This window comes from Nicotiana tabacum, chromosome 23 (assembly GCF_000715075.1).
Source record: "Nicotiana tabacum cultivar K326 chromosome 23, ASM71507v2, whole genome shotgun sequence".
Taxonomy (NCBI): Eukaryota; Viridiplantae; Streptophyta; class Magnoliopsida; order Solanales; family Solanaceae; genus Nicotiana; species Nicotiana tabacum.
Window position 1 is genome coordinate 139,274,405 of NC_134102.1, and position 6,918 is coordinate 139,281,322.

The window sequence follows — 6,918 nt, forward strand, 5'->3', positions numbered from 1 at the left end:
CACCCAGTCGTTGATGCTCATATTTTACTTGTTGATAATTTAGACACCGAGCTACATACCCCACTATGTCTTTCTTCATTCGCCTCTACCAATAATGCTGTCTCAAGTCCTGATACATCTTAGCAGCACCCAGATGAATGGAGTACCGCGAACTGTGAGCCTCCTGGAGAATCAACTCATGCAAACCATCTACAGTAGGCACACAAAGCCTGCTCTGCATCCGTAATACATCATCATCTCCAATAGTGACTTCCTTGGCATCACCGTGCTGAACTGTATCCTTAAGGAGAAGCAGATGAGGGTCATCATACTGACGTTTCCTGATACGATCATAAAGAGAAGACTGAGAAACCACACGAGCCAAAACTCGGCTCGGCTCGGAGACATCCAGTCTAACAAATTGGTTGGCCATGACCTGAACATCTAAGGCTAAAGGCCTCTCTGTTACCGGTAAATATGCTAAGCTGCCCAAACTCTCCGCCTTATGACTCAAGGCATCGGCCACTAAATTGGCCTTCCCCGGATGATAGAGAATGGTGATATCATAATCCTTAAGCAACTCCAACCATCTCCGCTGCCGCAAAATAAGATTCTTCTGTTTAAACAGATGTTGTAGACTCCGGTGATCGGTGTAGACCTCACAATGGACACTGTATAAGTAATGCCGCCAAATCTTCAAGGCATGAACAATAGCAGCTAATTAAAGGTCATGGATAAGATAATTCTTCTCATGTACCTTTAATTGTTTGGACGCGTAGGCAATCACCCTACCGTCTTGCATCAACACTACGCCGAGACCAATACGCGACGCATCACAATACACAGTATAAGACCCTGAACCTATAGGTAATACTAATATTGGGGTTGTAGTCAAAGTTGTCTTGAGCTTTTGGAAGCTCTCCTCACATTCCTCGGTCCACCTGAACGGAGCACCCTTCTGAGTCAGTTTGGTCATAGATGCAGCAATAAAAGAGAAACCCTTTACAAATCGGCGATAATACCTTGCCAAACCAAGGAAACTCCGGATTTCCATAGCTGAGGACGGTCTGGACCATCCTTGCACTGCTTCAATCTTCTTCGGATCTACCTTGATCCCCTCACACGAAATTATGGCCCAAAAATCCCACTGAATCAAGCCAGAATTCACACTTTGAAAATTTTGCATATAACTTCTTTTCTCTCAAAGTCTGAAGCACAGTCCTCAGGTGCTGTTCATGATCTTCCCGACTATGGGAATACACTAGAATATCGTCAATAAACACAATAACAAAAGAATCAAGATAGTGCTGAAATACACTATTCATTAAGTGCATAAATGCTGCTGGGGCGTTGGTCAGCCCAAAAGACATCACAAAGAACTCGTAATGACCGTACCGAGTCCTGAAAGCAGTCTTCGGGATATCTGGCTCCCGAATCTTCAACTGATGATAGCCTGAACGCAAGTCGATCTTAGAAAACACTCTGGCACCCTGAAGCTGATCAAATAGGTCATCAATACGTGGCAATGGATACCTATTTTTCACTGTAACCTTGTTCAGCTGGCGGTAATCAATACACATCCGCATAGAACCATCATTCTTCTTCACAAATAAGACAAGAGCACCCCAAGGCGATACACTTGGCCGAATGAAGCCCTTATCAAGCAATTCTTGTAACTGTTCCTTTAATTCTTTCAACTCTGCCGGGGCCATACGGTATGGTGGAATAGAAATGGGCTGAGTGCCCGGTAACAAATCAATGCCAAAATCAATATCCCTGTCGGGTGGCATACCCGGAAGATCTGCTGGAAATACATCAGAAAAATCCCTTACTATAGGAACTGACTCCATGGTAGGAGTATCAACACTAACATCTCTCACATAGGCTAGATACGCATCACACCCCTTCTCAACCATTCGTTGAGCTTTAAGAAATGAAACAACCCTGCTAGGAACATGATCTGAGGTACCTTTCCACTCTAATCGCGGTAGACCTGGCATAGCCAACATCACCGTCTTGGCGTAACAATCAAGAATGGCATGATAGGGCGACAACTAGTCCATGCCCAAAATAATATCAAAATCCACCATATTGAGCAATAATAAATCAGCTCTGGTCTCAAAACCACTGATAACAATTAAACACGACTGATACACACGGTCCACAATAATAGATTCACCCACGGGTGTAGATACATAAACAGAAGAACTCAAGGAATCGCGTGATACGCCCAAATACGGGGCAAAATAAGATGACACATAAGAATAAGTGGAGCCTGGATCAAATAAGACTGATGCATCTCTATGACATACCGGAATAATACCTGTGATAACAGAATCAGATGCAATAGCCTCTGTCCTAGCAGGAAAGGCATAATATCTGGCATGGCCTCCCCTCTAGGGCGACCTCTACCCGCCCGACCTCCACCTCTAGCTGGTTGTGTAGGTGGAGTGGCAACTGGTGCAGTAATCATGGCCTGAGAAGCCTGAGGGCCCTGTGGAATAGGTGGGGCTTGAGAAATCTGTGGAGATGCACCCCTCCTAAATCTGGGGCAATCTCTCATAATATGACGAGTGTCACCATACTCAAAACAAGCCCTCGGAGGACGTGGATGCTGGGACTAGCTCAGGCCTGATCGACTAGACTGCCCGCTGAAAGCACCCCGTACAGGAGGTACAATAGACACTGGCGGTGCATAATATGGAACCTGAGGTTTGGGAGTAGCCGGAATACCACCTGTTGGTATGTGATGTCCATCTCTATCTCTCGGGTCATATTGTATCTGATACTAGGGTGGAGACCCTCAATAAATCTGCGAACCCGCTCTCGAACAGTAGCAACTAAGGCTGGTGCATGCCTAGCCAAATCACTGAATCAGACCGCATACTCTGACACGGTCATTGAACCCCGGTGCAGCTGCTCCAACTCTACGCGTCATGCATCTCTAAGGCTCTGAGGAACATACTCCCTTAAGAACATATCTGAAAATTGAGTCCAAGTGAGTGAAGATGCCTCAGCGGGACTATCCAACTCATATGCCCGCCACCACTGGTAGGCTGCTCCTCTAAACTGGAATGTCGTGAAAGAAACCCCACTGGAATCCACAATACCCATAGTACGAAGGATACGGTGACATTCCTCCAGAAAACCCTAAGCATCCTCTGAAGCTAAGCCGCTGAAAGTGGGAGGGTGGTACTTCTTGTACCTCTCGAGCTTGAGCTGCTCCCCCTCTGAAATTGTTGTCTCAATCTCAGGCCGAACTGGGACAACTGGCTGGACTGGTATAACCTCTGGGGCATGGTCAATTTGGGCCCGTGGTTCTGGACTACGGGCGGCGAGAGTCTGTGCTCCTCCCCCGTCCTGAGATGTGGCACGAGCAAGTGAAATTAACCCTGCCTGAGCTAGAGTGTCAAACATGCTCAAAAACTGGGCAAGAGTGTCCTGAAGTGCAGGAGTAGTAACAGGCGTCTCTGGTGCCTGCTCTCCAACTGGAGCTACTGGTGGCTCTGGTGCAGCATCTCGTGCAGGTGCTCTGGCTGCACCACGTGGTCTTCCTCAGCCTCTGGCTCGGACTTTGTCCCGACCCCAACCTCTTGCGGCTCCAACAGGGGGCGCGGGTGTCTAATCATCGGATCCAGTTGTGCGTGTCCTCACCATCTGTTAGAGAATAGAAAGACAATGGTTTAAAAGTTTGAAGTCAACAAATACGCATGATAAGGAATCAAAGTTTGATGTCGCGATGGCACCTAGTCTCTAAGACCTTTAAATAATTGCAACTTCCCAAAACCTGGTAGAAATAAGTCACAAGCTTCTAAGAATTTATCCTCTATGTCTCTATACATCAGAGTCTAAAGCAAATAAGGAAGACAATATACTAAGATAGAAGGTGACTCCGGAGTCTGCGGACGCTGGCAGATATACCTCGAAGTCTCCTTGTACAACTAGTTTACTGATGCCTGGTCTGATAAAGTGTACCTGGATCTGCACAAAAAGATGTGTAGAAGCGCAGTATGAGTACACCACAGCGGTACTGTCACACCTCTTTTTTCCCGAAAAGGGGGATTAGGGGAATAAGGGAGTTTTTCCAATTAAAGTGACATTAATCGAAATGGGATTATTTATTTATTCAGAGTCGCCACTTGGAATAATTTATGGTGTCCCAAGTCACCGATTTTTTTTAAAAATCCCAAATCGAGGAAATTGACTCTATTTTTACGGTCCGCGAACACAGAAGACCGGGTAAGGAATTCTGTTAATCCGGAAGAAGGTGTGAGGCACTCCCGAGTTCCGTGATTTTAGCACGGTCGCTCAATTATTAATAATTGGCCTAATTATCTGATTTATTACATATTTGAAACCTATTGTGCATCTTTAACTTTTTAACCGCTTTTAATTATTTATGAAATTATTTCTGGAACAAGTCACGATGTCGTACACTTGTCGTTTTGGCACACGTCGCAAACCGCGCCCCACCCGCAATTTATGACATGTTTATTTTTATTATTGTTATTCGAAGTTGTGGTCGGGTCACATGAAATGCGCACCCGAATTTGGAAATTATATATCATGACTATGCCACGGGAACCGTACCCATAGTCACGATGATTTATTAATCGCGCCAAAAGCAAACTACAAATGTTCGAGAATTGTTATTCCTAAAGCTAATTTGAGATTATTAAAAGGCCAAGAGTTATGGAAAATTAAAATCATTAGAACAAAAGGTTTCAAAAAGTTTAACTGTTATTAAAACAAAAGCTCTAGCAAATTATACATCAGCGACTTGTTCCAAAAGTTGGAGTGCACTAAATCAAGATTTGATGGAAAGGCTTTCTACCTCATTTGCCTTTAATATCAACAAACACCACATTTGACAATTCAAACAGTAAATTTACTACATCTTGAACACTAGCAAATTCTAACAGCAAAATCAACAAACACCGGATTAGAACATCACTCAACAGAAATAAAGCATCAAACGACAAACAGAACATCAAACCTCTTACACCTAACAAATCAGTATCAAAAGTCCATCCCCAAATTTAACCTCTATTGCTCTTACATATTTTCAATCACACCAAAAACAAAGTAAAAGAACTAGAAACAAACCTGAGAAAAGCAAATTTTCGATTAATAAAGAGATTCCGGCAATTACACGAACAGAAGAAAACCACAACTACGATCGAATCCGAAACAGCAATCAAATTCAACTGAAAACCACGAACCAAACCATGAACGGACAGCAGTTTGAAACTCGAGCTCAGACGAACTCCAGACCTCAATTCATCTCCATTTTTTTAAAACACAGAAATCGAAATTAACATGAAGAAGGCAGTATCACTTTTCTTTATGTTTCTTCCTGATTTTCTGATTTTTGAATCCCATAACAAACAGAAAAGTCGGACAAGGAAAATTGAAGAAGAGGGAAACCAGAAATCAGAGAAGAAGAACTGGAAAATAGCAATAAAACCCTAGCCCTTTCTTCTCATTTTTCCTCCAAAATTCCTCGAAATCGTCCCCTCTTTTTCGTTCCTCCCCCTTTTTCGTTCTCACTTTGTATGTTCTCTCTCTCTATGCGTGTGTGTGCGCGTTTTTTTTTTTTTGCTCAAGTCGGAAAAATAGCATCTATTTTCTTTTTGGAAAGATGAGGGGTCTGCTGGGTGTTGTTCGAAGATGAGGGTCACATCCGAGAGCTTCCGCTGCGGCTGATCTAGGAAGTGTAGGGATTATATAAGGGTTGTGGGTAAGGGAATGGGTAAATGGGCTGAGGGGAAGAGTGGGCTCAGGTCTAAAATTGGCACTAAAATTGGGCTTCTTTTAAGGTCTGAAAGTTTATGGCTTAAGTCATGGCAAAAATTAAAGTACTATAAATATAAATATACTAATTGACCTTAAACTAAAGATGAAAATATTTTTTGTGTTTTTAAATTGTAATTTGAAATAAAAATTGACTAAAACTCCATAAAAATTAAAGCTAAGTTAAATAAATATTTTAAACACTTAAAAATAGCTCAAAAATGTGTCGGGTCAAAAATTACGTGCTTACAAGTACCCAGTAAGTGCCAAGCCTAACCTCGGTAGAGTAGTGACGAGATCAGGTCAGGCCCTACTGAAAAATAATAATAGCATGGTAAAATGTTAACATGAAAATGAATCAAGTAGCAGCTCACCATTTAATTACACAAAATAATGGCAATTAATATCTCGTGGAAACAAACAAAATTTTCTTTCAACTTTAAGAAAATCACAACAAATAATCAAAGGCAACTGCGACCATAAATCAATATCAACAAGGAAACTCCCGAGGTACCGCCTCGTAGTTCCAAATCATAAATAAATTCATAATATCTCATTTCCTTATCTCATCGCGGGAGCCTTCACAATTTACTTTAAAGAAAATATTTTTTCCGAAATAGCATCCCGCGTTTTAGCCATCCTTATCATACCGCATGACTTCTAGTAGTTCCCCATACTAGCCACGCGTATCAAGCCACCCTTATCTTACCGCATGCGTTTCAATACCCAGACCTTATACCACCGCTTGCATATCAATATCACAATATATCATAATTTGCATCTCAAGTGCTTAAATAATTTAACTTGCCAAAATAATTCAACAACAATATTTTCCACAATAAAGAGCTCACGGCTCATGCCAAAATAATCATCAATAATATTTTTTCACAATAAAGAGCTCACGGCTCCATCACAATGAGTACGAAAATCTTACAAAAATATTTAGGAATAAATAATTCAGCAAAATAATATTTCAAAATCTTTAATATGTTGCTTCAATACCAAATTTAAAATGTCAAATACTTCATATTAATAATATTTATTTTAAAAAATAATCAACCTTCAAATAATGCACAGAATAAAAGAAACCAAGTTCCAACTAAATAGGTAAAACAATTAGCAGGAAAAAGGCAAGCAAATTTAAAG

General features: G+C 41.7%; 1 long non-coding RNA gene across 1 annotated transcript; it reads right to left on the reverse strand.

Annotated features, from left to right (window-relative positions):
* Positions 1 to 2,095: 2,095 nt before the first annotated feature.
* On the reverse strand, positions 2,096 to 5,679 carry LOC142177506 (uncharacterized). Its single transcript, XR_012706010.1, has 2 exons — positions 5,086 to 5,679; positions 2,096 to 3,636 (listed from the first exon to the last, which is right to left on the reverse strand). It is a non-coding gene; the product is annotated as an uncharacterized LOC142177506 (long non-coding RNA).
* Between the last annotated feature and the right edge of the window lie 1,239 nt (positions 5,680 to 6,918).